Source organism: Argiope bruennichi, chromosome 10 (genome assembly GCF_947563725.1).
Source record: "Argiope bruennichi chromosome 10, qqArgBrue1.1, whole genome shotgun sequence".
NCBI lineage: Eukaryota > Metazoa > Arthropoda > Arachnida > Araneae > Araneidae > Argiope > Argiope bruennichi.
Genome location: NC_079160.1, coordinates 80404306 through 80428269, shown reverse-complemented (window position 1 = coordinate 80428269; position 23964 = coordinate 80404306). Strand labels below are relative to the sequence as shown.

The 23964-nt window shown below is 41.0% G+C and overlaps 53 non-coding genes across 53 annotated transcripts; all 53 read left to right on the top strand.

Moving 5' to 3' along the window:
* Positions 1-235: 235 nt before the first annotated feature.
* On the top strand, positions 236-308 carry Trnar-ucg (transfer RNA arginine (anticodon UCG)). Its single transcript has one exon. It is a non-coding gene; the product is annotated as a tRNA-Arg (tRNA).
* A 302-nt stretch (positions 309-610) lies between these two features.
* On the top strand, positions 611-683 carry Trnar-ucg (transfer RNA arginine (anticodon UCG)). The gene has a single exon. It is a non-coding gene; the product is annotated as a tRNA-Arg (tRNA).
* Positions 684-985: 302 nt separating this feature from the next.
* On the top strand, positions 986-1058 carry Trnar-ucg (transfer RNA arginine (anticodon UCG)). Its single transcript has one exon. It is a non-coding gene; the product is annotated as a tRNA-Arg (tRNA).
* Positions 1059-1360: 302 nt separating this feature from the next.
* Trnar-ucg (transfer RNA arginine (anticodon UCG)) lies at positions 1361-1433 on the top strand. The gene has a single exon. It is a non-coding gene; the product is annotated as a tRNA-Arg (tRNA).
* Positions 1434-1735: 302 nt separating this feature from the next.
* Positions 1736-1808, top strand: Trnar-ucg (transfer RNA arginine (anticodon UCG)). Its single transcript has one exon. It is a non-coding gene; the product is annotated as a tRNA-Arg (tRNA).
* A 302-nt stretch (positions 1809-2110) lies between these two features.
* Positions 2111-2183, top strand: Trnar-ucg (transfer RNA arginine (anticodon UCG)). Its single transcript has one exon. It is a non-coding gene; the product is annotated as a tRNA-Arg (tRNA).
* A 302-nt stretch (positions 2184-2485) lies between these two features.
* Positions 2486-2558, top strand: Trnar-ucg (transfer RNA arginine (anticodon UCG)). Its single transcript has one exon. It is a non-coding gene; the product is annotated as a tRNA-Arg (tRNA).
* Positions 2559-2860: 302 nt separating this feature from the next.
* Trnar-ucg (transfer RNA arginine (anticodon UCG)) lies at positions 2861-2933 on the top strand. Its single transcript has one exon. It is a non-coding gene; the product is annotated as a tRNA-Arg (tRNA).
* A 302-nt stretch (positions 2934-3235) lies between these two features.
* On the top strand, positions 3236-3308 carry Trnar-ucg (transfer RNA arginine (anticodon UCG)). Its single transcript has one exon. It is a non-coding gene; the product is annotated as a tRNA-Arg (tRNA).
* Positions 3309-3610: 302 nt separating this feature from the next.
* Trnar-ucg (transfer RNA arginine (anticodon UCG)) lies at positions 3611-3683 on the top strand. Its single transcript has one exon. It is a non-coding gene; the product is annotated as a tRNA-Arg (tRNA).
* Positions 3684-3985: 302 nt separating this feature from the next.
* On the top strand, positions 3986-4058 carry Trnar-ucg (transfer RNA arginine (anticodon UCG)). Its single transcript has one exon. It is a non-coding gene; the product is annotated as a tRNA-Arg (tRNA).
* Positions 4059-4360: 302 nt separating this feature from the next.
* Trnar-ucg (transfer RNA arginine (anticodon UCG)) lies at positions 4361-4433 on the top strand. The gene has a single exon. It is a non-coding gene; the product is annotated as a tRNA-Arg (tRNA).
* A 302-nt stretch (positions 4434-4735) lies between these two features.
* On the top strand, positions 4736-4808 carry Trnar-ucg (transfer RNA arginine (anticodon UCG)). Its single transcript has one exon. It is a non-coding gene; the product is annotated as a tRNA-Arg (tRNA).
* Positions 4809-5110: 302 nt separating this feature from the next.
* On the top strand, positions 5111-5183 carry Trnar-ucg (transfer RNA arginine (anticodon UCG)). Its single transcript has one exon. It is a non-coding gene; the product is annotated as a tRNA-Arg (tRNA).
* A 302-nt stretch (positions 5184-5485) lies between these two features.
* On the top strand, positions 5486-5558 carry Trnar-ucg (transfer RNA arginine (anticodon UCG)). Its single transcript has one exon. It is a non-coding gene; the product is annotated as a tRNA-Arg (tRNA).
* A 302-nt stretch (positions 5559-5860) lies between these two features.
* Trnar-ucg (transfer RNA arginine (anticodon UCG)) lies at positions 5861-5933 on the top strand. Its single transcript has one exon. It is a non-coding gene; the product is annotated as a tRNA-Arg (tRNA).
* Positions 5934-6235: 302 nt separating this feature from the next.
* Positions 6236-6308, top strand: Trnar-ucg (transfer RNA arginine (anticodon UCG)). Its single transcript has one exon. It is a non-coding gene; the product is annotated as a tRNA-Arg (tRNA).
* Positions 6309-6610: 302 nt separating this feature from the next.
* On the top strand, positions 6611-6683 carry Trnar-ucg (transfer RNA arginine (anticodon UCG)). The gene has a single exon. It is a non-coding gene; the product is annotated as a tRNA-Arg (tRNA).
* Positions 6684-6985: 302 nt separating this feature from the next.
* On the top strand, positions 6986-7058 carry Trnar-ucg (transfer RNA arginine (anticodon UCG)). Its single transcript has one exon. It is a non-coding gene; the product is annotated as a tRNA-Arg (tRNA).
* A 302-nt stretch (positions 7059-7360) lies between these two features.
* Positions 7361-7433, top strand: Trnar-ucg (transfer RNA arginine (anticodon UCG)). The gene has a single exon. It is a non-coding gene; the product is annotated as a tRNA-Arg (tRNA).
* A 302-nt stretch (positions 7434-7735) lies between these two features.
* Trnar-ucg (transfer RNA arginine (anticodon UCG)) lies at positions 7736-7808 on the top strand. The gene has a single exon. It is a non-coding gene; the product is annotated as a tRNA-Arg (tRNA).
* A 302-nt stretch (positions 7809-8110) lies between these two features.
* Positions 8111-8183, top strand: Trnar-ucg (transfer RNA arginine (anticodon UCG)). The gene has a single exon. It is a non-coding gene; the product is annotated as a tRNA-Arg (tRNA).
* A 302-nt stretch (positions 8184-8485) lies between these two features.
* On the top strand, positions 8486-8558 carry Trnar-ucg (transfer RNA arginine (anticodon UCG)). Its single transcript has one exon. It is a non-coding gene; the product is annotated as a tRNA-Arg (tRNA).
* Positions 8559-8860: 302 nt separating this feature from the next.
* Trnar-ucg (transfer RNA arginine (anticodon UCG)) lies at positions 8861-8933 on the top strand. The gene has a single exon. It is a non-coding gene; the product is annotated as a tRNA-Arg (tRNA).
* A 302-nt stretch (positions 8934-9235) lies between these two features.
* Trnar-ucg (transfer RNA arginine (anticodon UCG)) lies at positions 9236-9308 on the top strand. Its single transcript has one exon. It is a non-coding gene; the product is annotated as a tRNA-Arg (tRNA).
* Positions 9309-9612: 304 nt separating this feature from the next.
* Trnar-ucg (transfer RNA arginine (anticodon UCG)) lies at positions 9613-9685 on the top strand. Its single transcript has one exon. It is a non-coding gene; the product is annotated as a tRNA-Arg (tRNA).
* Positions 9686-10362: 677 nt separating this feature from the next.
* On the top strand, positions 10363-10435 carry Trnar-ucg (transfer RNA arginine (anticodon UCG)). Its single transcript has one exon. It is a non-coding gene; the product is annotated as a tRNA-Arg (tRNA).
* Positions 10436-10737: 302 nt separating this feature from the next.
* On the top strand, positions 10738-10810 carry Trnar-ucg (transfer RNA arginine (anticodon UCG)). Its single transcript has one exon. It is a non-coding gene; the product is annotated as a tRNA-Arg (tRNA).
* Positions 10811-11112: 302 nt separating this feature from the next.
* Positions 11113-11185, top strand: Trnar-ucg (transfer RNA arginine (anticodon UCG)). Its single transcript has one exon. It is a non-coding gene; the product is annotated as a tRNA-Arg (tRNA).
* Positions 11186-11487: 302 nt separating this feature from the next.
* On the top strand, positions 11488-11560 carry Trnar-ucg (transfer RNA arginine (anticodon UCG)). The gene has a single exon. It is a non-coding gene; the product is annotated as a tRNA-Arg (tRNA).
* A 302-nt stretch (positions 11561-11862) lies between these two features.
* Trnar-ucg (transfer RNA arginine (anticodon UCG)) lies at positions 11863-11935 on the top strand. The gene has a single exon. It is a non-coding gene; the product is annotated as a tRNA-Arg (tRNA).
* A 302-nt stretch (positions 11936-12237) lies between these two features.
* On the top strand, positions 12238-12310 carry Trnar-ucg (transfer RNA arginine (anticodon UCG)). Its single transcript has one exon. It is a non-coding gene; the product is annotated as a tRNA-Arg (tRNA).
* A 302-nt stretch (positions 12311-12612) lies between these two features.
* On the top strand, positions 12613-12685 carry Trnar-ucg (transfer RNA arginine (anticodon UCG)). The gene has a single exon. It is a non-coding gene; the product is annotated as a tRNA-Arg (tRNA).
* A 302-nt stretch (positions 12686-12987) lies between these two features.
* Positions 12988-13060, top strand: Trnar-ucg (transfer RNA arginine (anticodon UCG)). Its single transcript has one exon. It is a non-coding gene; the product is annotated as a tRNA-Arg (tRNA).
* A 302-nt stretch (positions 13061-13362) lies between these two features.
* Trnar-ucg (transfer RNA arginine (anticodon UCG)) lies at positions 13363-13435 on the top strand. Its single transcript has one exon. It is a non-coding gene; the product is annotated as a tRNA-Arg (tRNA).
* A 302-nt stretch (positions 13436-13737) lies between these two features.
* Trnar-ucg (transfer RNA arginine (anticodon UCG)) lies at positions 13738-13810 on the top strand. Its single transcript has one exon. It is a non-coding gene; the product is annotated as a tRNA-Arg (tRNA).
* A 302-nt stretch (positions 13811-14112) lies between these two features.
* Positions 14113-14185, top strand: Trnar-ucg (transfer RNA arginine (anticodon UCG)). The gene has a single exon. It is a non-coding gene; the product is annotated as a tRNA-Arg (tRNA).
* A 1427-nt stretch (positions 14186-15612) lies between these two features.
* Positions 15613-15685, top strand: Trnar-ucg (transfer RNA arginine (anticodon UCG)). The gene has a single exon. It is a non-coding gene; the product is annotated as a tRNA-Arg (tRNA).
* Positions 15686-15987: 302 nt separating this feature from the next.
* Trnar-ucg (transfer RNA arginine (anticodon UCG)) lies at positions 15988-16060 on the top strand. The gene has a single exon. It is a non-coding gene; the product is annotated as a tRNA-Arg (tRNA).
* A 302-nt stretch (positions 16061-16362) lies between these two features.
* Positions 16363-16435, top strand: Trnar-ucg (transfer RNA arginine (anticodon UCG)). The gene has a single exon. It is a non-coding gene; the product is annotated as a tRNA-Arg (tRNA).
* A 302-nt stretch (positions 16436-16737) lies between these two features.
* Trnar-ucg (transfer RNA arginine (anticodon UCG)) lies at positions 16738-16810 on the top strand. Its single transcript has one exon. It is a non-coding gene; the product is annotated as a tRNA-Arg (tRNA).
* A 302-nt stretch (positions 16811-17112) lies between these two features.
* Positions 17113-17185, top strand: Trnar-ucg (transfer RNA arginine (anticodon UCG)). The gene has a single exon. It is a non-coding gene; the product is annotated as a tRNA-Arg (tRNA).
* Positions 17186-17487: 302 nt separating this feature from the next.
* On the top strand, positions 17488-17560 carry Trnar-ucg (transfer RNA arginine (anticodon UCG)). The gene has a single exon. It is a non-coding gene; the product is annotated as a tRNA-Arg (tRNA).
* Positions 17561-17862: 302 nt separating this feature from the next.
* Trnar-ucg (transfer RNA arginine (anticodon UCG)) lies at positions 17863-17935 on the top strand. The gene has a single exon. It is a non-coding gene; the product is annotated as a tRNA-Arg (tRNA).
* A 302-nt stretch (positions 17936-18237) lies between these two features.
* Positions 18238-18310, top strand: Trnar-ucg (transfer RNA arginine (anticodon UCG)). The gene has a single exon. It is a non-coding gene; the product is annotated as a tRNA-Arg (tRNA).
* A 1054-nt stretch (positions 18311-19364) lies between these two features.
* Positions 19365-19437, top strand: Trnar-ucg (transfer RNA arginine (anticodon UCG)). The gene has a single exon. It is a non-coding gene; the product is annotated as a tRNA-Arg (tRNA).
* A 304-nt stretch (positions 19438-19741) lies between these two features.
* Positions 19742-19814, top strand: Trnar-ucg (transfer RNA arginine (anticodon UCG)). The gene has a single exon. It is a non-coding gene; the product is annotated as a tRNA-Arg (tRNA).
* A 302-nt stretch (positions 19815-20116) lies between these two features.
* Trnar-ucg (transfer RNA arginine (anticodon UCG)) lies at positions 20117-20189 on the top strand. Its single transcript has one exon. It is a non-coding gene; the product is annotated as a tRNA-Arg (tRNA).
* Positions 20190-20491: 302 nt separating this feature from the next.
* Trnar-ucg (transfer RNA arginine (anticodon UCG)) lies at positions 20492-20564 on the top strand. Its single transcript has one exon. It is a non-coding gene; the product is annotated as a tRNA-Arg (tRNA).
* A 302-nt stretch (positions 20565-20866) lies between these two features.
* Trnar-ucg (transfer RNA arginine (anticodon UCG)) lies at positions 20867-20939 on the top strand. The gene has a single exon. It is a non-coding gene; the product is annotated as a tRNA-Arg (tRNA).
* Positions 20940-21241: 302 nt separating this feature from the next.
* Trnar-ucg (transfer RNA arginine (anticodon UCG)) lies at positions 21242-21314 on the top strand. The gene has a single exon. It is a non-coding gene; the product is annotated as a tRNA-Arg (tRNA).
* Positions 21315-21618: 304 nt separating this feature from the next.
* Trnar-ucg (transfer RNA arginine (anticodon UCG)) lies at positions 21619-21691 on the top strand. Its single transcript has one exon. It is a non-coding gene; the product is annotated as a tRNA-Arg (tRNA).
* Positions 21692-22743: 1052 nt separating this feature from the next.
* Positions 22744-22816, top strand: Trnar-ucg (transfer RNA arginine (anticodon UCG)). The gene has a single exon. It is a non-coding gene; the product is annotated as a tRNA-Arg (tRNA).
* Positions 22817-23964: the final 1148 nt, after the last annotated feature.

The following is a 23964-nucleotide window of genomic DNA, read 5'->3' as shown; positions in this document are numbered from 1 at the left end:
GTTTTAATAGTCAGTCACGCTAAAGAACGAAAGGGGTATTTTGAAAACCGTCGGTGTGGCTTCATGGATAAAACGTCTGACTTCGAATCAGAAAATTGTAGGTTCGAATCCTGTCACAGACGTGGTATCCGTTTTGACCAATATTCTGAAGACATCATCAAGATGTCTGCTTCACTTTTGGGCAATATGTTTGAAAAATATTCGCTGAAAAAGTGTTTGAATTACGTGATTTAACGTCCACGTGGCCTAACGGATAAGGCGTCTGACTTCGAATCAGAAGATTGCAGGTTCGAATCCTGCCGTGGACTGGAAATTTCCTCCTGCTTTCGTGACGAAATCCTTCGAGCACCAAAACGAATTTTGACCGCATTTTATGTTTTAATAGTCAGTCACGCTAAAGAACGAAAGGGGTATTTTGAAAACCGTCCGTGTGGCTTAATGGATAAAACGTCTGACTTCGAATCAGAAAATTGTAGGTTCGAATCCTGTCACAGACGTGGTATCCGTTTTGACCAATATTCTGAAGACATCATCAAGATGTCTGCTTCACTTTTGGGCAATATGTTTGAAAAATATTCGCTGAAAAAGTGTTTGAATTACGTGATTTAACGTCCACGTGGCCTAACGGATAAGGCGTCTGACTTCGAATCAGAAGATTGCAGGTTCGAATCCTGCCGTGGACTGGAAATTTCCTCCTGCTTTCGTAACGAAATCCTTCGAGCACCAAAACGAATTTTGACGGCATTTTATGTTTTAATAGTCAGTCACGCTAAAGAACGAAAGGGGTATTTTGAAAACCGTCCGTGTGGCTTAATGGATAGCACGTCTGACTTCGAATCAGAAAATTGTAGGTTCGAATCCTGTCACAGACGTGGTATCCGTTTTGACCAATATTCTGAAGACATCATCAAGATGTCTGCTTCACTTTTGGGCAATATGTTTGAAAAATATTCGCTGAAAAAGGGTTTGAATTACGTGATTTCACGTCCACGTGGCCTAACGGATAAGGCGTCTGGCTTCGAATCAGAAGATTGCAGGTTCGAATCCTGCCGTGGACTGGAAATTTCCTCCTGCTTTCGTAACGAAATCCTTCGAGCACCAAAACAAATTTTGACCGCATTTTATGTTTTAATAGTCAGTCACGCTAAAGAACGAAAGGGGTATTTTGAAAACCGTCGGTGTGGCTTCATGGATAAAACGTCTGACTTCGAATCAGAAAATTGTAGGTTCGAATCCTGTCACAGACGTGGTATCCGTTTTGACCAATATTCTGAAGACATCATCAAGATGTCTGCTTCACTTTTGGGCAATATGTTTGAAAAATATTCGCTGAAAAAGTGTTTGAATTACGTGATTTAACGTCCACGTGGCCTAACGGATAAGGCGTCTGACTTCGAATCAGAAGATTGCAGGTTCGAATCCTGCCGTGGACTGGAAATTTCCTCCTGCTTTCGTGACGAAATCCTTCGAGCACCAAAACGAATTTTGACCGCATTTTATGTTTTAATAGTCAGTCACGCTAAAGAACGAAAGGGGTATTTTGAAAACCGTCCGTGTGGCTTAATGGATAAAACGTCTGACTTCGAATCAGAAAATTGTAGGTTCGAATCCTGTCACAGACGTGGTATCCGTTTTGACCAATATTCTGAAGACATCATCAAGATGTCTGCTTCACTTTTGGGCAATATGTTTGAAAAATATTCGCTGAAAAAGTGTTTGAATTACGTGATTTAACGTCCACGTGGCCTAACGGATAAGGCGTCTGACTTCGAATCAGAAGATTGCAGGTTCGAATCCTGCCGTGGACTGGAAATTTCCTCCTGCTTTCGTAACGAAATCCTTCGAGCACCAAAACGAATTTTGACGGCATTTTATGTTTTAATAGTCAGTCACTCTAAAGAACGAAAGGGGTATTTTGAAAACCGTCCGTGTGGCTTAATGGATAGCACGTCTGACTTCGAATCAGAAAATTGTAGGTTCGAATCCTGTCACAGACGTGGTATCCGTTTTGACCAATATTCTGAAGACATCATCAAGATGTCTGCTTCACTTTTGGGCAATATGTTTGAAAAATATTCGCTGAAAAAGGGTTTGAATTACGTGATTTCACGTCCACGTGGCCTAACGGATAAGGCGTCTGGCTTCGAATCAGAAGATTGCAGGTTCGAATCCTGCCGTGGACTGGAAATTTCCTCCTGCTTTCGTGACGAAATCCTTCGAGCACCAAAACGAATTTTGACCGCATTTTATGTTTTAATAGTCAGTCACGCTAAAGAACGAAAGGGGTATTTTGAAAACCGTCCGTGTGGCTTAATGGATAAAACGTCTGACTTCGAATCAGAAAATTGTAGGTTCGAAACCTGTCACAGACGTGGTATCCGTTTTGACCAAGATTCTGAAGACATCATCAAGATGTCTGCTTCACTTTTGGGCAATATGTTTGAAAAATATTCGCTGAAAAAGTGTTTGAATTACGTGATTTAACGTCCACGTGGCCTAACGGATAAGGCGTCTGACTTCGAATCAGAAGATTGCAGGTTCGAATCCTGCCGTGCACTGGAAATTTCCTCCTGCTTTCGTAACGAAATCCTTCGAGCACCAAAACGAATTTTGACCGCATTTTATGTTTTAATAGTCAGTCACGCTAAAGAACGAAAGGGGTATTTTGAAAACCGTCCGTGCGGCTTAATGGATAAAACGTCTGACTTCGAATCAGAAAATTGTAGGTTCGAATCCTGTCACAGACGTGGTATCCGTTTTGACCAATATTCTGAAGACATCATCAAGATGTTTGCTTCACTTTTGGGCAATATGTTTGAAAAATATTCGCTGAAAAAGTGTTTTAATTACGTGATTTAACGCCCACGTGGCCTAACGGATAAGGCGTCTGACTTCGAATCAGAAGATTGCAGGTTCGAATCCTGCCGTGGACTTGAAATTTCCTCCTGCTTTCGTAACGAAATCCTTCGAGCACCAAAACAAATTTTGACCGCATTTTATGTTTTAATAGTCAGTCACGCTAAAGAACGAAAGGGGTATTTTGAAAACCGTCCGTGTGGCTTCATGGATAAAACGTCTGACTTCGAATCAGAAAATTGTAGGTTCGAATCCTGTCACAGACGTGGTATCCGTTTTGACCAATATTCTGAAGACATCATCAAGATGTCTGCTTCACTTTTGGGCAATATGTTTGAAAAATATTCGCTGAAAAAGTGTTTGAATTACGTGATTTAACGTCCACGTGGCCTAACGGATAAGGCGTCTGACTTCGAATCAGAAGACTGCAGGTTCGAATCCTGCCGTGGACTGGAAATTTCCTCCTGCTTTCGTAACGAAATCCTTCGAGCACCAAAACGATTTTTGACGGCATTTTATGTTTTAATAGTCAGTCACGCTAAAGAACGAAAGGGGTATTTTGAAAACCGTCCGTGTGGCTTAATGGATAGCACGTCTGACCTCGAATCAGAAAATTGTAGGTTCGAATCCTGTCACAGACGTGGTATCCGTTTTGACCAATATTCTGAAGACATCATCAAGATGTCTGCTTCACTTTTGGGCAATATTTTTGAAAAATATTCGCTGAAAAAGGGTTTGAATTACGTGATTTCACGTCCACGTGGCCTAACGGATAAGGCGTCTGACTTCGAATCAGAAGATTGCAGGTTCGAATCCTGCCGTGGACTGGAAATTTCCTCCTGCTTTCGTAACGAAATCCTTCGAGCACCAAAACGAATTTTGACCGCATTTTATGTTTTAATAGTCAGTCACGCTAAAGAACGAAAGGGGTATTTTGAAAACCGTCCGTGTGGCTTAATGGATAAAACGTCTGACTTCGAATCAGAAAATTGTAGGTTCGAGTCCTGTCACAGACGTGGTATCCGTTTTGACCAATATTCTGAAGACATCATCAAGATGTTTGCTTCACTTTTGGGCAATATGTTTGAAAAATATTCGCTGTAAAAGGGTTTGAATTACGTGATTTAACGTCCACGTGGCCTAACGGATAAGGCGTCTGACTTCGAATCAGAAGATTGCAGGTTCGAATCCTGCCGTGGACTGGAAATTTCCTCCTGCTTTCGTAACGAAATCCTTCGAGCACCAAAACGAATTTTGACCGCATTTTATGTTTTAATAGTCAGTCACGCTAAAGAACGAAAGGGGTATTTTGAAAACCGTCCGTGTGGCTTAATGGATAAAACGTCTGACATCGAATCAGAAAATTGTAGGTTCGAAACCTGTCACAGACGTGGTATCCGTTTTGACCAATATTCTGAAGACATCATCAAGATGTCTGCTTCACTTTTGGGCAATATGTTTGAAAAATATTCGCTGAAAAAGGGTTTGAATAACGTGATTTAACGTCCACGTGGCCTAACGGATAAGGCGTCTGACTTCGAATCAGAAGATTGCAGGTTCGAATCCTGCCGTGGACTGGAAATTTCCTCCTGCTTTCGTAACGAAATCCTTCGAGCACCAAAACGAATTTTGACCGCATTTTATGTTTTAATAGTCAGTCACGCTAAAGAAAGAAAGGGGTATTTTGAAAACCGTCCGCGTGGCTTAATGGATAAAACGTCTGACTTCGAATCAGAAAATTGTAGGTTCGAATCCTGTCACAGACGTGGTATCCGTTTTGACCAATATACTGAAGATATCATCGAGATGTTTGCTTCACTTTTGGGCAATATGTTTGAAAAATATTCGCTGAAAAAGGGTTTGAATTACTTGATTTAACGTCCGCGTGGCCTAACGGATAAGGCGTCTGACTTCGAATCAGAAGATTGCAGGTTCGAATCCTGCCGTGGACTGGAAATTTCCTCCTGCTTTCGTAACGAAATCCTTCGAGCACTAAAACGAATTTTGACCGCATTTTATGTTTTAATAGTCAGTCACACTAAAGAACGAAAGGGGTATTTTGAAAACCGTCCGTGTGGCTTAATGGATAAAACGTCTGACTTCGAATCAGAGAATTGTAGGTTCGAATCCTGTCACAGACGTGGTATCCGTTTTGACAAATATTCTGAAGACATCATCAAGATGTCTGCTTCACTTTTGGGCAATATGTTTGAAAAATTTTCGCTGAAAAAGGGTTTGAATTACGTGATTTAACGTCCACGTGGCCTAACGGATAAGGCGTCTGACTTCGAATCAGAGGATTGCAGGTTCGAATCCTGCCGTGGACTGGAAATTTCCTCCTGCTTTCGTAACGAAATCCTTCGAGCAACAAAACGAATTTTGACCGCATTTTATGTTTTATTAGTCAGTCACGATAAAGAACGAAAGGGGTATTTTGAAAACCGTCCGTGTGGCTTAATGGATAAAACGTCTGACTTCGAATCAGAGAATTGTAGGTTCGAATCCTGTCACAGACGTGGTATCCGTTTTGACAAATATTCTGAAGACATCATCAAGATGTCTGCTTCACTTTTGGGCAATATGTTTGAAAAATATTCGCTGAAAAAGGGTTTGAATTACGTGATTTAACGTCCACGTGGCCTAACGGATAAGGCGTCTGACTTCGAATCAGAAGATTGCAGGTTCGAATCCTGCCGTGGACTGGAAATTTCCTCCTGCTTTCGTAACGAAATCCTTCGAGCACCAAAACGAATTTTGACCGCGTTTTATGTTTTAATAGTCAGTCACGCTAAAGAACGAAAGGGGTATTTTGAAAACCGTCCGTGTGGCTTAATGGATAAAACGTCTGACTTCGAATCAGAAAATTGTAGGTTCGAATCCTGTCACAGACGTGGTATCCGTTTTGACCAATATTCTGAAGACATCATCAAGATGTCTGCTTCACTTTTGGGCAATATGTTTGAAAAATATTCGCTGAAAAAGGGTTTGAATTACGTGATTTAACGTCCACGTGGCCTAACGGATAAGGCGTCTGACTTCGAATCAGAAGATTGCAGGTTCGAATCTTGCCGTGGACTGGATATTTCGTCCTGCTTTCGTAACGAAATCCTTCGAGCACCAAGACGAAATTTGACCGCATTTTATGTTTTAATAGTCAGTCACGCTAAAGAACGAAAGGGGTATTTTGAGAACCGTCCGTGTGGCTTAATGGATAAAACGTCTGACTTCGAATCAGAAAATTGTAGGTTCGAATCCTGTCACAGACGCGGTATCCGTTTTGACCAATATTCTGAAGACATCATCAAGATGTTTGCTTCACTTTTGGGCAATATGTTTGAAAAATATTCGCTGAAAAAGGGTTTGAATTACGTGATTTAACGTCCACGTGGCCTAACGGATAAGGCGTCTGACTTCGAATCAGAAGATTGCAGGTTCGAATCCTGCCGTGGACTGGAAATTTCCTTCTGCTTTCGTAACGAAATCCTTCGAGCACCAAAACGAATTTTGGCTGCATTTTATGTTTTAATAGTCAGTCACGCTAAAGAACGAAAGGTGTATTTTGAACACCGTCCGTGTGTCTTAATGGATGAAACGTCTGACTTCGAATCAGAAAATTGTAGGTTCGAATCCTGTCACAGCCGTGGTATCCGTTTTGACCAATATTCTGAAGACATCAACAAGATGTCTGCTTCCCTTTTGGGCAATATGTTTGAAAAATATTCGCTGAAAAAGGGTTTGAATTACGTGATTTAACGTCCACGTGGCCTAACGGATAAGGCGTCTGACTTCGAATCAGAAGAATGCAGATTCGAATCCTGCCGTGGACTGAAAATTTCCTCCTGCTTTCGTAACGAAATCCTTCGAGCACCAAAACGAATTTTGACCGTATTTTATGTTTTAATAGTCAGTCACGCTAAAGAACGAAAGGGGTATTTTGAAAACCGTCCGTGTGGCTTAATGGATAAAACGTCTGACTTCGAATCAGAGAATTGTAGGTTCGAATCCTGTCACAGACGTGGTATCCGTTTTGACAAATATTCTGAAGACATCATCAAGATGTCTGCTTCACTTTTGGGCAATATGTTTGAAAAATATTCGCTGAAAAAGGGTTTGAATTACGTGATTTAACGTCCACGTGGCCTAACGGATAAGGCGTCTGACTTCGAATCAGAAGATTGCAGGTTCGAATCCTGCCGTGGACTGGAAATTTTCTCCTGCTTTCGTAACGAAATCCTTCGAGCACCAAAACGAATTTTGACCGCGTTTTATGTTTTAATAGTCAGTCACGCTAAAGAACGAAAGGGGTATTTTGAAAACCGTCCGTGTGGCTTAATGGATAAAACGTCTGACTTCGAATCAGAAAATTGTAGGTTCGAATCCTGTCACAGACGTGGTATCCGTTTTGACCAATATTCTGAAGACATCATCAAGATGTCTGCTTCACTTTTGGGCAATATGTTTGAAAAATATTCGCTGAAAAAGGGTTTGAATTACGTGATTTAACGTCCACGTGGCCTAACGGATAAGGCGTCTGACTTCGAATCAGAAGATTGCAGGTTCGAATCTTGCCGTGGAGTGGATATTTCGTCCTGCTTTCGTAACGAAATCCTTCGAGCACCAAGACGAATTTTGACCGCATTTTATGTTTTAATAGTCAGTCACGCTAAAGAACGAAAGAGGTATTTTGAAAACCGTCCGTGTGGCTTAATGGATAAAACGTCTGACTTCGAATCAGAAAATTGTATTTTCGAATCCTGTCGCAGACGTGGTATCCGTTTTGACCAATATTCTGAAGACATCATCAAGATGTTTGCTTCACTTTTGGGCAATATGTTTGAAAAATATTCGCTGAAAAAGGGTTTGAATTACGTGATTTAACGTCCACGTGGCCTAACGGATAAGGCGTCTGACTTCGAATCAGAAGATTGCAGGTTCGAATCCTGCCGTGGACTGGATATTTCGTCCTGCTTTCGTAACGAAATCCTTCGAGCACCAAAACGAATTTTGACCGCATTTTATGTTTTAATAGTCAGTCACGCTAAAGAACGAAAGGGGTATTTTGAGAACCGTCCGTGTGGCTTAATGGATAAAACGTCTGACTTCGAATCAGAAAATTGTAGGTTCGAATCCTGTCACAGACGCGGTATCCGTTTTGACCAATATTCTGAAGACATCATCAAGATGTTTGCTTCACTTTTGGGCAATATGTTTGAAAAATATTCGCTGAAAAAGGGTTTGAATTACGTGATTTAACGTCCACGTGGCCTAACGGATAAGGCGTCTGACTTCGAATCAGAAGATTGCAGGTTCGAATCCTGCCGTGGACTGGAAATTTCCTTCTGCTTTCGTAACGAAATCCTTCGAGCACCAAAACGAATTTTGGCTGCATTTTATGTTTTAATAGTCAGTCACGCTAAAGAACGAAAGGGGTATTTTGAACACCGTCCGTGTGTCTTAATGGATGAAACGTCTGACTTCGAATCAGAAAATTGTAGGTTCGAATCCTGTCACAGCCGTGGTATCCGTTTTGACCAATATTCTGAAGACATCATCAAGATGTTTGCTTCCCTTTTGGGCAATATGTTTGAAAAATATTCGCTGAAAAAGGGTTTGAATTACGTGATTTAACGTCCACGTGGCCTAACGGATAAGGCGTCTGACTTCGAATCAGAAGAATGCAGGTTCGAATCCTGCCGTGGACTGGAAATTTCCTCCTGCTTTCGTAACGAAATCCTTCGAGCACCAAAACGAATTTTGACCGTATTTTATGTTTTTATAGTCAGTCACGCTAAAGAACGAAAGGGGTATTTTGAAAACCGTCCGTGTGGCTTAATGGATAAAACGTCTGACTTCGAATCAGAAAATTGTCGGTTCGAATCCTTTCACAGACGTGGTATCCGTTTTGACCAATATTCTGAAGACATCATCAAGATGTTTTCTTCACTTTTGGGCAATATGTTTGAAAATTATTCGCTGAAAAAGGGTTTGAATTACGTGATTTAACGTCCACGTGGCCTAACGGATAAGGCGTCTGACTTCGAATCAGAAGATTGCAGGTTCGAATCCTGCCGTGGACTGGAAATTTCCTCCTGCTTTCGTAACGAAATCCTTCGAGCACCAAAACGAATTTTGACCGCATTTTATGTTTTAATAGTCAGTCACGCTAAAGAACGAAAGGGGTATTTTGAACACCGTCCGTGTGACTTAATGGATAAAACGTCTGACTTCGAATCAGAAAATTGTAGGTTCGAATCCTGTCACAGACGTGGTATTTGATTTGACCAATATTCTGAAGACATCATCAAGATGTTTGCTTCCGTTTTGGGCAATATGTTTGAAAAATATTCGCTGAAAAAGGGTTTGAATTACGTGATTTAACGTCCACGTGGCCTAACGGATAAGGCGTCTGACTTCGAATCAGAAGATTGCAGGTTCGAATCCTGCCGTGGACTGGAAATTTCCTTCTGCTTTCGTAACGAAATCCTTCGAGCACCAAAACGAATTTTGATCGCATTTTATTTTTTAATAGTCAGTCACGCTAAAGAACGAAAGGGGTATTTTGAAAACCGTCCGTGTGGCTTAATGGATAAAACGTCTGACTTCGAATCAGAAAATTGTAGGTTCGAATCCTGTCACAGACGTGGTATCCGTTTTGACCAATATTCTGAAGACATCATCAAGATGTTTGCTTCACATTTGGGCAATATGTTTGAAAAATATTTTTTCGGAAAAAGGGTTTGAATTACGTGATTTAACGTCCACGTGGACTAACGGATAAGGCGTCTGACTTCGAATCAGAAGATTGCAGGTTCGAATCCTGCCGTGGACTGTAAATTTCCTCCTGCTTTCGTAACGAAATAATTCGAGCACCAAAACGAATTTTGACCGCATTTTTTGTTTTAATAGTCAGTCATGCTAAAGAACGAAAGGGGTATTTTGAAAACCGGCCGTGTGGCTTAATGGATAAAACATCCGACTTCGAATCAGAAAATTGTAGGTTCGAATCCTGTCACAGACGTGGTATCCGTTTTGACCAATATTCTGAAGACATCATCAAGATGTTTGCTTCACTTTTGGGCAATATGTTTGAAAAATATTCGCTGAAAAAGGGTTTGAATTACGTGATTTAACGTCCACGTGGCCTAACGGACAAGGCGTCTGACTTCGAATCAGAACATTGCAGGTTCGAATAATGCCGTGGACTGGAAATTTCCTCCTGCTTTCGTAACGAAATCCTTCGAGCACCAAAACGATTTTTCACCGCATATTATGTTTTAATAGTCAGTCATGCTTAAGAACGAAAGGGGTATTTTGAAAACCGACCGTGTGGCTTAATCGATAAAACATCCGACTTCGAATCAGAAAATTGTAGGTTCGAATCCTGTCACAGACGTGGTATCCGTTTTGACCAATATTCTGAAGACATCATCAAGATGTTTGCTTCACTTTTAGGCAATATGTTTGAAAAATATTCGCTAAAAAAGGGTTTGAATTACGTGATTTAACGTCCCCGTGGCCTAACGGATAAGGCGTCTGACTTCGAATCAGAAGATTGCAGGTTCGAATCCTGCCGTGGACTGGAAATTTCCTCCTGCTTTCGTAACGAAATCCTTCGAGCACCAAAACTAATTTTGACCGCTTCTTATGTTTTAATAGTCAGTCACGCTAAAGAACGAAAGGGGTATTTTGAACACCGTCTGTGTGGCTTAATGGATAAAACGTCTGACTTCGAATCAGAAAATTGTAGGTTCGACTCCTGTCACAGACGTGGTATCCGTTTTGACCAATATTCTGAAGACATCATCAAGTTGTTTGCTTCCCTTTTGGGCAATATGTTTGAAAAATATTCGCTGAAAAAGGGTTTGAATTACGTGATTTAACGTCCACGTGGCCTAACGGATAAGGCGTCTGACTTCGAATCAGAAGATTGCAGGTTCGAATCCTGCCGTGGGCTGGAAATTTCCTCCTGCTTTCGTAACGAAATCCTTCGAGCACCAAAACGAATTTTGGCCGCATTTTATTTTTTAATAGTCAGTCACGCTAAAGAACGAAAGGGGTATTTTGAAAACCCTCCGTGTAGCTTAATGGATAAAACGTCTGACTTCGAATCAGAAAATCGTAGGTTCGAATCCTGTCACAGACGTGGTATCCGTTTTGACCAATATTCTGAAGACATCATCAAGATGTTTGCTTCAGTTTTGGGCAATATGTTTGAAAAATATTCGCTGAAAAAGGGTTTGAATTACGTGATTTAACGTCCACGTGGCCTAACGGATAAGGCGTCTGACTTCGAATCAGAAGATTGCAGGTTCGAATCCTGCCGTGGACTGGAAATTTCCTCCTGCTTTCGTAACGAAATCCTTCGAGCACCAAAACTAATTTTGACCGCTTCTTATGTTTTAATAGTCAGTCACGCTAAAGAACGAAAGGGGTATTTTGAACACCGTCTGTGTGGCTTAATGGATAAAACGTCTGACTTCGAATCAGAAAATTGTAGGTTCGACTCCTGTCACAGACGTGGTATCCGTTTTGACCAATATTCTGAAGACATCATCAAGTTGTTTGCTTCCCTTTTGGGCAATATGTTTGAAAAATATTCGCTGAAAAAGGGTTTGAATTACGTGATTTAACGTCCACGTGGCCTAACGGATAAGGCGTCTGACTTCGAATCAGAAGATTGCAGGTTCGAATCCTGCCGTGGACTGGAAATTTCCTCCTGCTTTCGTAACGAAATCCTTCGAGCACCAAAACGAATTTTGGCCGCATTTTATTTTTTAATAGTCAGTCACGCTAAAGAACGAAAGGGGTATTTTGAAAACCCTCCGTGTAGCTTAATGGATAAAACGTCTGACTTCGAATCAGAAAATCGTAGGTTCGAATCCTGTCACAGACGTGGTATCCGTTTTGACCAATATTCTGAAGACATCATCAAGATGTTTGCTTCAGTTTTGGGCAATATGTTTGAAAAATATTCGCTGAAAAAGGGTTTGAATTACGTGATTTAACGTCCACGTGGCCTAACGGATAAGGCGTCTGACTTCGAATCAGAAGATTGCAGGTTCGAATCCTGCCTTGGACTGGAAATTTCCTCCTGCTTTCGTAACGAAATCCTTCGAGCACCAAAACGAATTTTGACCGCTTTTTATGTTTTAATAGTCAGTCACGCTAAAGAACGAAAGGGGTATTTTGAACACCGTCCGTGTGGCTTAATGGATAAAACGTCTGACTTCGAATCAGAAAATTGTAGGTTCGAATCCTGTCACAGACGTGGTATCCGTTTTGACCAATATTCTGAAGACATCATCAAGATGTTTGCTTCACTTTTGGGCAATATGTTTGAAAAATATTCGCTGAAAAAGGGTTTGAATTACGGGATTTAACGTCCACGTGGCCTAACGGATAAGGCCTCTGACTTCGAATCAGAGGATTGCAGGTTCGAATCCTGCCGTGGACTGGAAATTTCCTCCTGCTTTCGTAACGAAATCCTTCGAGCACCAAAACGAATTTTGACCGCATTTTATTTTTTAATAGTCAGTCACGCTAAAGAACGAAAGGGGTATTTTGAAAACCGAAAGTGTGGCTTAATGGATAAAACGTCTGACTTCGAATCAGAAAATTGTAGGTTCGAATCCTGTCACAGACGTGGTATCCGTTTTGCAAAATATTCTGAAGAAATCATCAAGATGTTTGCTTCACTTTTGGGCAATATGCTTGAAAAATATTCGCTGAAAAAGGGTTTGAATTACGTGATTTAACGTCCACGTGGCCTAACGGATAAGTTGTCTGACTTCGAATCAGAAGATTGCTGGTTCGAATCCTGCCGTGGACTGGAAATTTCCTCCTGCTTTCGTAACGAAATCCTTCGAGCACCAAAACGAATTTTGGCCGCATTTTATTTTTTAATAGTCAGTCACGCTAAAGAACGAAAGGGGTATTTTGAAAACCCTCCGTGTAGCTTAATGGATAAAACGTCTGACTTCGAATCAGAAAATCGTAGGTTCGAATCCTGTCACAGACGTGGTATCCGTTTTGACCAATATTCTGAAGACATCATCAAGATGTTTGCTTCACTTTTGGGCAATATGTTTGAAAAATATTCGCTGAAAAAGGGTTTGAATTACGTGATTTAACGTCCACGTGGCCTAACGGATAAGGCGTCTGACTTCGAATCAGAAGATTGCAGGTTCGAATCCTGCCTTGGACTGGAAATTTCCTCCTGCTTTCGTAACGAAATCCTTCGAGCACCAAAACGAATTTTGACCGCTTTTTATGTTTTAATAGTCAGTCACGCTAAAGAACGAAAGGGGTATTTTGAACACCGTCCGTGTGGCTTAATGGATAAAACGTCTGACTTCGAATCAGAAAATTGTAGGTTCGAATCCTGTCACAGACGTGGTATCCGTTTTGACCAATATTCTGAAGACATCATCAAGATGTCTGCTTCACTTTTGGGCAATATGTTTGAAAAATTTTCGCTGAAAAAGGGTTTGAATTACGGGATTTAACGTCCACGTGGCCTAACGGATAAGGCCTCTGACTTCGAATCAGAGGATTGCAGGTTCGAATCCTGCCGTGGACTGGAAATTTCCTCCTGCTTTCGTAACGAAATCCTTCGAGCACCAAAACGAATTTTGACCGCATTTTATTTTTTAATAGTCAGTCACGCTAAAGAACGAAAGGGGTATTTTGAAAACCGAAAGTGTGGCTTAATGGATAAAACGTCTGACTTCGAATCAGAAAATTGTAGGTTCGAATCCTGTCACAGACGTGGTATCCGTTTTGCAAAATATTCTGAAGAAATCATCAAGATGTTTGCTTCACTTTTGGGCAATATGCTTGAAAAATATTCGCTGAAAAAGGGTTTGAATTACGTGATTTAACGTCCACGTGGCCTAACGGATAAGTTGTCTGACTTCGAATCAGAAGATTGCTGGTTCGAATCCTGCCGTGGACTGGAAATTTCCTCCTGCTTTCGTAACGAAATCCTTCGAGCACCAAAACGAATTTTGACCGCATTTTATGTTTTAATAGTCAGTCACGCTAAAGAACGAAAGGGGTATTTTGAACACCGTCCGTGTGGCTTAATGGATAAAACGTCTGACTTCGAATCAGAAAATTGTAGGTTCGAATCCTGTCACAGACGTGGTATCCGATTTGACCAATATTCTGAAGAAATCATCAAGATGTTTGCTTCCGTTTTGGGCAATATGTTTGAAAAATATTCGCTGAAAAAGGGTTTGAATTACGTGATTTAACGTCCACGTGGCCTAACGGATAAGGCGTCTGACTTCGAATCAGAAGATTGCAGGTTCGAATCCTGCCGTGGACTGTAAATTTCCTCCTGCTTTCGTAACGAAATAATTCGAGCACCAAAACGAATTTTGACCGCATTTTTTGTTTTAATAGTCATTCACGCTAAACAACGAAAGGGGTATTTTGAAAACCGTCAGTGTGGCTTAATGGATAAAACATCCGACTTCGAATCAGAAAATTGTAGGTTCGAATCCTGTCACAGACGTGGTATCCGTTTTGACCAATATTCTGAAGACATCATCAAGATGTCTGCTTCACTTTTGGGCAATATGTTTGAAAAATATTCGCATAAAAAGGGTTTGAATTACGTGATTTAACGTCCACGTGGCCTAACGGACAAGGCGTCTGACATCGAATCAGAACATTGCAGGTTCGAATAATGCCGTGGACTGGAAATTTCCTCCTGCTTTCGTAACGAAATCCTTCGAGCACCAAAACGAATTTTGACCGCATTTTATGTTTTAATAGTCAGTCACGCTAAAGAACGAAAGGGGTATTTTGAAAACCGTCCGTGTGGCTTAATGGATAAAACGTCTGACTTCGAATCAGAAAATTGTAGGTTCGAATCCTGTCACAGACGTGGTATCCGTTTTGACCAATATTCTGAAGACATCATCAAGATGTCTGCTTCACTTTTGGGCAATATGTTTGAAAAATATTCGCATAAAAAGGGTTTGAATTACGTGATTTAACGTCCACGTGGCCTAACGGACAAGGCGTCTGACATCGAATATGAACATTGCAGGTTCGAATAATGCCGTGGACTGGAAATTTCCTCCTGCTTTCGTAACGAAATCCTTCGAGCACCAAAACGATTTTTCACCGCGTATTATGTTTTAATAGTCAGTCATGCTAAAGAACGAAAGGGGTATTTTGAAAACCGGCCGTGTGGCTTAATGGATAAAACATCCGACTTCGAATCAGAAAATTGTAGGTTCGAATCCTGTCACAGACGTGGTATCCGTTTTGACCAATATTCTGAAGACATCATCAAGATGTTTGCTTCACTTTTGGGCAATATGTTTGAAAAATATTCGCTGAAAAAGGGTTTGAATTACGTGATTTAACGTCCACGTGGCCTAACGGACAAGGCGTCTGACTTCGAATCAGAACATTGCAGGTTCGAATAATGCCGTGGACTGGAAATTTCCTCCTGCTTTCGTAACGAAATCCTTCGAGCACCAAAACGATTTTTCACCGCATATTATGTTTTAATAGTCAGTCATGCTTAAGAACGAAAGGGGTATTTTGAAAACCGACCGTGTGGCTTAATCGATAAAACATCCGACTTCGAATCAGAAAATTGTAGGTTCGAATCCTGTCACAGACGTGGTATCCGTTTTGACCAATATTCTGAAGACATCATCAAGATGTTTGCTTCACTTTTAGGCAATATGTTTGAAAAATATTCGCTAAAAAAGGGTTTGAATTACGTGATTTAACGTCCCCGTGGCCTAACGGATAAGGCGTCTGACTTCGAATCAGAAGATTGCAGGTTCGAATCCTGCCGTGGACTGGAAATTTCCTCCTGCTTTCGTAACGAAATCCTTCGAGCACCAAAACGAATTTTGACCGCATTTTATGTTTTAATAGTCAGTCACGCTAAAGAACGAAAGGGGTATTTTGAAAACCGTCCGTGTGGCTTAATGGATAAAACGTCGGACTTCGAATCAGAAAATTGTAGGTTCGAATCCTGTCACAGACGTGGTATCCGTTTTGACCAATATTCTGAAGACATCATCAAGATGTCTGCTTCACTTTTGGGCAATATGTTTGAAAAATATTCGCTGAAAAAGGGTTTGAATTACGTGATTTAACGTCCACGTGGCCTAACGGATAAGGCGTCTGACTTCGAATCAGAAGATTGCAGGTTCGAATCCTGCCGTGGACTGGAAATTTCCTCCTGCTTTCGTAACGAAATCCTTCGAGCACCAAAACGAATTTTGGCCGCATTTTATTTTTTAATAGTCAGTCACGCTAAAGAACGAAAGGGGTATTTTGAAAACCCTCCGTGTAGCTTAATGGATAAAACGTCTGACTTCGAATCAGAAAATCGTAGGTTCGAATCCTGTCACAGACGTGGTATCCGTTTTGACCAATATTCTGAAGACATCATCAAGATGTTTGCTTCACTTTTGGGCAATATGTTTGAAAAATATTCGCTGAAAAAGGGTTTGAATTACGTGATTTAACGTCCACGTGGCCTAACGGATAAGTTGTCTGACTTCGAATCAGAAGATTGCTGGTTCGAATCCTGCCGTGGACTGGAAATTTCCTCCTGCTTTCGTAACGAAATCCTTCGACCACCAAAACGAATTTTGACCGCATTTTATGTTTTAATAGTCAGTCACGCTAAAGAACGAAAGGGGTATTTTGAAAACCGTCCGTGTGGCTTAATGGATAAAACGTCTGACTTCGAATCAGAAAATTGTAGGTTCGAATCCTGTCACAGACGTGGTATCCGTTTTGACCAATATTCTGAAGACATCATCAAGATGTTTGCTTCACTTTTGGGCAATATGTTTGAAAAATATTCGCTGAAAAAGGGTTTGAATTACGTGATTTAACGTCCACGTGGCCTAACGGATAAGGCGTCTGACTTCGAATCAGAAGATTGCAGGTTCGAATCCTGCCTTGGACTGGAAATTTCCTCCTGCTTTCGTAACGAAATCCTTCGAGCACCAAAACGAATTTTGACCGCTTTTTATGTTTTAATAGTCAGTCACGCTAAAGAACGAAAGGGGTATTTTGAACACCGTCCGTGTGGCTTAATGGATAAAACGTCTGACTTCGAATCAGAAAATTGTAGGTTCGAATCCTGTCACAGACGTGGTATCCGTTTTGACCAATATTCTGAAGACATCATCAAGATGTTTGCTTCCCTTTTGGGCAATATGTTTGAAAAATTTTCGCTGAAAAAGGGTTTGAATTACGGGATTTAACGTCCACGTGGCCTAACGGATAAGGCGTCTGACTTCGAATCAGAAGATTGCAGGTTCGAATCCTGCCGTGGACTGGAAATTTCCTCCTGCTTTCGTAACGAAATCCTTCGAGCACCAAAACGAATTTTGACCGCATTTTATTTTTTAATAGTCAGTCACGCTAAAGAACGAAAGGGGTATTTTGAAAACCGAAAGTGTGGCTTAATGGATAAAACGTCTGACTTCGAATCAGAAAATTGTAGGTTCGAATCCTGTCACAGACGTGGTATCCGTTTTGCAAAATATTCTGAAGAAATCATCAAGATGTTTGCTTCACTTTTGGGCAATATGCTTGAAAAATATTCGCTGAAAAAGGGTTTGAATTACGTGATTTAACGTCCACGTGGCCTAACGGATAAGTTGTCTGACTTCGAATCAGAAGATTGCTGGTTCGAATCCTGCCGTGGACTGGAAATTTCCTCCTGCTTTCGTAACGAAATCCTTCGAGCACCAAAACGAATTTTGACCGCATTTTATGTTTTAATAGTCAGTCACGCTAAAGAACGAAAGGGGTATTTTGAACACCGTCCGTGTGGCTTAATGGATAAAACGTCTGACTTCGAATCAGAAAATTGTAGGTTCGAATCCTGTCACAGACGTGGTATCCGATTTGACCAATATTCTGAAGAAATCATCAAGATGTTTGCTTCCGTTTTGGGCAATATGTTTGAAAAATATTCGCTGAAAAAGGGTTTGAATTACGTGATTTGACGTCCACGTGGCCTAACGGATAAGGCGTCTGACTTCGAATCAGAAGATTGCAGGTTCGAATCCTGCCGTGGACTGGAAATTTCCTCCTGCTTTCGTAACGAAATCCTTCGAGCACCAAAATGAATTTTGACAGCATTTTATGTTTTAATAGTCAGTCACGCTAAAGAACGAAAGGGGTATTTCGAAAACCGTCCGTGTGGCTTAATGGATAAAACGTCTGACTTCGAATCAGAAAATTGTAGTTTCGAATCCTGTCACAGACGTGGTATCCGTTTTGACCAATATTCTGAAGACATCATCAAGAGGTTTGCTTCACTTTTGGGCAATATGTTTGAAAAATATTCGCTGAAAAAGGGTTTGAATTACGTGATTTAACGTCCACGCGGCCTAACGGATAAGGCGTCTGACTTCGAATCAGAAGATTGCAGGTTCGAATCCTGCCGTGGACTGTATTTTTCCTCCTGCTTTCGTAACGAAATCCTTCGAGCACCAAAACGATTTTTCACCGCATATTGTGTTTTAATAGTCAGTCATGCTAAAGAACGAAAGGGGTATTTTGAAAACCGACCGTGTGGCTTAATGGATAAAACATCCGACTTCGAATCAGAAAATTGTAGGTTCGAATCCTGTCACAGACGTGGTATCCGTTTTGACCAATATTCTGAAGACATCATCAAGATGTTTGCTTCACTTTTGGGCAATATGTTTGAAAAATATTCGCATAAAAAGGGTTTGAATTACGTGATTTAACGTCCACGTGGCCTAACGGACAAGGCGTCTGACTTCGAATCAGAACATTGCAGGTTCGAATAATGCCGTGGACTGGAAATTTCTTCCTGCTTTCGTAACGAAATCCTTCGAGCACCAAAACGATTTTTCACCGCATATTATGTTTTAATAGTCAGTCATGCTAAAGAACGAAAGGGGTATTTTGAAAACCGACCGTGTGGCTTAATGGATAAAACATCCGACTTCGAATCAGAAAATTGTAGGTTCGAATCCTGTCACAGACGTGGTATCCGTTTTGACCAATATTCTGAAGACATCATCAAGATGTTTGTTTCACTTTTGGGCAATATGTTTGAAAAATACTTTTTCGGAAAAAGGGTTTGAATTACGTGATTTAACGTCCACTTGGACTAACGGATAAGGCGTCTGACTTCGAATCAGAAGATTGCAGGTTCGAATCCTGCCGTGGACTGGAAATTTCCTCCTGCTTTCGTAACGAAATCCTTCGAGCACCAAAACGAATTTTGACCGCATTTTATTTTTTAATAGTCAGTCACGCTAAAGAACGAAAGGGGTATTTTGAAAACCCTCCGTGTGGCTTAATGGATAAAACGTCTGACTTCGAATCAGAAAATCGTAGGTTCGAATCCTGTCACAGACGTGGTATCCGTTTTGACCAATATTCTGAAGACATCATCAAGATGTTTGCTTCAATTTTGGGCAATATGTTTGAAAAATATTCGCTGAAAAAGGGTTTGAATTACGTGATTTAACGTCCACATGGCCTAACGGATAAGGCGTCTGACTTCGAATCAGAAGATTGCAGGTTCGAATCCTGCCGTGGACTGGAAATTTCCTCCTGCTTTCGTAACGAAATCCTTCGAGCACCAAAACGAATTTTGACCGCTTTTTATGTTTTAATAGTCAGTCACGCTAAAGAACGAAAGGGGTATTTTGAACACCGTCCGTGTGGCTTAATGGATAAAACGTCTGATTTTGAATCAGAAAATTGTAGGTTCGAATCCTGTCACAGACGTGGTATCCGTTTCGACCAATATTCTGAAGACATCATCAAGATGTTTGCTTCACTTTTGGGCAATATGTTTGAAAAATACTTTTTCGGAAAAAGGGTTTGAATTACGTGATTTAACGTCCACGTGGACTAACGGATAAGGCGTCTGACTTCGAATCAGAAGATTGCAGGTTCGAATCCTGCCGTGGACTGGAAATTTCCTCCTGCTTTCGTAACGAAATCCTTCGAGCACCAAAACGAATTTTGACCGCATTTTATTTTTTAATAGTCAGTCACGCTAAAGAACGAAAGGGGTATTTTGAAAACCCTCCGTGTGGCTTAATGGATAAAACGTCTGACTTCGAATCAGAAAATCGTAGGTTCGAATCCTGTCACAGACGTGGTATCCGTTTTGACCAATATTCTGAAGACATCATCAAGATGTTTGCTTCACTTTTGGGCAATATGTTTGAAAAATATTCGCTGAAAAAGGGTTTGAATTACGTGATTTAACGTCCACATGGCCTAACGGATAAGGCGTCTGACTTCGAATCAGAAGATTACAGGTTCGAATCCTGCCGTGGACTGGAAATTTCCTCCTGCTTTCGTAACGAAATCCTTCGAGCACCAAAACGAATTTTGACCGCTTTTTATGTTTTAATAGTCAGTCACGCTAAAGAACGAAAGGGGTATTTTGAACACCGTCCGTGTGGCTTAATGGATAAAACGTCTGATTTCGAATCAGAAAATTGTAGGTTCGAATCCTGTCACAGACGTGGTATCCGTTTTGACCAATATTCTGAAGACATCTTCAAGATGTTTGCTTCCCTTTTGGGCAATATGTTTGAAAAATTTTCGCTGAAAAAGGGTTTGAATTACGGGATTTAACGTCCACGTGGCCTAACGGATAAGGCGTCTGACTTCGAATCAGAAGATTGCAGGTTCGAATCCTGCCGTGGACTGGAAATTTCCTCCTGCTTTCGTAACGAAATCCTTCGAGCACCAAAACGAATTTTGACCGCATTTTATTTTTTAATAGTCAGTCACGCTAAAGAACGAAAGGGGTATTTTGAAAACCGAAAGTGTGGCTTAATGGATAAAACGTCTGACTTCGAATCAGAAAATTGTAGGTTCGAATCCTGTCACAGACGTGGTATCCGATTTGACCAATATTCTGAAGAAATCATCAAGATGTTTGCTTCCGTTTTGGGCAATATGTTTGAAAAATATTCGCTGAAAAAGGGTTTGAATTACGTGATTTAACGTCCACGTGGCCTAACGGATAAGGCGTCTGACTTCGAATCAGAAGATTGCAGGTTCGAATCCTGTCGTGGACTGGAAATTTCCTCCTGCTTTCGGAACGAAATCCTTCGAGCACCAAAATGAATTTTGACAGCATTTTATGTTTTAATAGTCAGTCACGCTAAAGAATGAAAGGGGTATTTCGAAAACCGTCCGTGTGGCTTAATGGATAAAATGTCTGACTTCGAATCAGAAAATTGTAGGTTCGAATCCTGTCGCAGACGTGGTATCCGTTTTGACCAATATTCTGAAGACATCATCAAGAGGTTTGCTTCCCTTTTGGGCAATATGTTTGAAAAATATTCGCTGAAAAAGGGTTTGAATTACGTGATTTAACGTCCACGCGGCCTAACGGATAAGGCGTCTGACTTCGAATCAGAAGATTGCAGGTTCGAATCCTGCCGTGGACTGTATTTTCCCTCCTGCTTTCGTAACGAAATCCTTCGAGCACCAAAACGAATTTTGACCGCATTTTATGTTTTAATATTCACTCACGCTAAAGAACGAAAGGGGTATTTTGAAAACCGTCCGTGTGGCTTAATGGATAAAACGTCTGACTTCGAATCAGAAAATTGTAGGTTCGAATCCTGTCACAGGCGTGGTATCCGTTTTGACCAATATTCTGAAGACATCATCAAGATGTTTGCTTCACTTTTGGGCAATATGTTTGAAAAATATTTTTTCGGAAAAAGGGTTTGAATTACGTGATTTAACGTCCACGTGGACTAACGGATAAGGCGTCTGACTTCGAATCAGAAGATTGCAGGTTCGAATCCTGCCGTGGACTGGAAATTTCCTCCTGCTTTCGTAACGAAATCCTTCGAGCACCAAAATGAATTTTGACAGCATTTTATGTTTTAATAGTCAGTCACGCTAAACAACGAAAGGGGTATTTCGAAAACCGTCCGTGTGGCTTAATGGATAAAACGTCTGACTTCGAATCAGAAAATTGTAGGTTCGAATCCTGTCACAGACGTGGTATCCGTTTTGACCAATATTCTGAAGACATCATCAAGATGTTTGCTTCACTTTTGGGCAATATGTTTGAAAAATATTCGCATAAAAAGGGTTTGAATTACGTGATTTAACGTCCACGTGGCCTAACGGACAAGGCGTCTGACTTCGAATCAGAACATTGCAGGTTCGAATAATGCCGTGGACTGGAAATTTCCTCCTGCTTTCGTAACGAAATCCTTCGAGCACCAAAACGATTTTTCACCGCATATTGTGTTTTAATAGTCAGTCAACCTAAAGAACGAAAGGGGTATTTTGAAAACCGACCGTGTGGCTTAATGGATAAAACATCCGACTTCGAATCAGAAAATTGTAGGTTCGAATCCTGTCACAGACGTCGTATCCGTTTTGACCAATATTCTGAAGACATCATCAAGATGTTTGCTTCACTTTTGGGCAATATGTTTGAAAAATATTCGCATAAAAAGGGTTTGAATTACGTGATTTAACGTCCACGTGGCCTAACGGACAAGGCGTCTGACTTCGAATCAGAACATTGCAGGTTCGAATAATGCCGTGGACTGGAAATTTCCTCCTGCTTTCGTAACGAAATCCTTCGAGCACCAAAACGATTTTTCACCGCATATTATGTTTTAATAGTCAGTCATGCTAAAGAACGAAAGGGGTATTTTGAAAACCGACCGTGTGGCTTAATGGATAAAACATCCGACTTCGAATCAGAAAATTGTAGGTTCGAATCCTGTCACAGACGTGGTATCCGTTTTGACCAATATTCTGAAGACATCATCAAGATGTTTGCTTCCCTTTTGGGCAATATGTTTGAAAAATATTCGCTGAAAAAGGGTTTGAATTACGTGATTTAACGTCCACGTGGCCTAACGGATAAGGCGTCTGACTTCGAATCAGAAGATTGCAGGTTCGAATCCTGCCGTGGACTGGAAATTTCCTCCTGCTTTCGTAACGAAATCCTTCGAGCACCAAAACGAATTTTGATCGCATTTTATGTTTTAATAGTCATTCACGCTAAACAACGAAAGGGGTATTTTGAAAACCGTCCGTGTGGCTTAATGGATAAAACATCCGACTTCGAATCAGAAAATTGTAGGTTCGAATCCTGTCACAGACGTGGTATCCGTTTTGACCAATATTCTGAAGACATCATCAAGATGTCTGCTTCACTTTTGGGCAATATGTTTGAAAAATATTCGCATAAAAAGGGTTTGAATTACGTGATTTAACGTCCACGTGGCCTAACGGACAAGGCGTCTGACATCGAATCAGAACATTGCAGGTTCGAATAATGCCGTGGACTGGAAATTTCCTCCTGCTTTCGTAACGAAATCCTTCGAGCACCAAAACGATTTTTCACCGCATATTATGTTTTAATAGTCAGTCATGCTAAAGAACGAAAGGGGTATTTTGAAAACCGGCCGTGTGGCTTAATGGATAAAACATCCGACTTCGAATCAGAAAATTGTAGGTTCGAATCCTGTCACAGACGTGGTATCCGTTTTGACCAATATTCTGAAGACATCATCAAGATGTTTGCTTCACTTTTGGGCAATATGTTTGAAAAATATTCGCTGAAAAAGGGTTTGAATTACGTGATTTAACGTCCACGTGGCCTAACGGACAAGGCGTCTGACTTCGAATCAGAACATTGCAGGTTCGAATAATGCCGTGGACTGGAAATTTCCTCCTGCTTTCGTAACGAAATCCTTCGAGCACCAAAACGATTTTTCACCGCATATTATGTTTTAATAGTCAGTCATGCTTAAGAACGAAAGGGGTATTTTGAAAACCGACCGTGTGGCTTAATGGATAAAACATCCGACTTCGAATCAGAAAATTGTAGGTTCGAATCCTGTCACAGACGTGGTATCCGTTTCGACCAATATTCTGAAGACATCATCAAGATGTTTGCTTCACTTTTGGGCAATATGTTTGAAAAATATTCGCTAAAAAAGGGTTTGAATTACGTGATTTAACGTCCCCGTGGCCTAACGGATAAGGCGTCTGACTTCGAATCAGAAGATTGCTGGTTCGAATCCTGCCGTGGTCTGGAAATTTCCTCCTGCTTTCGTA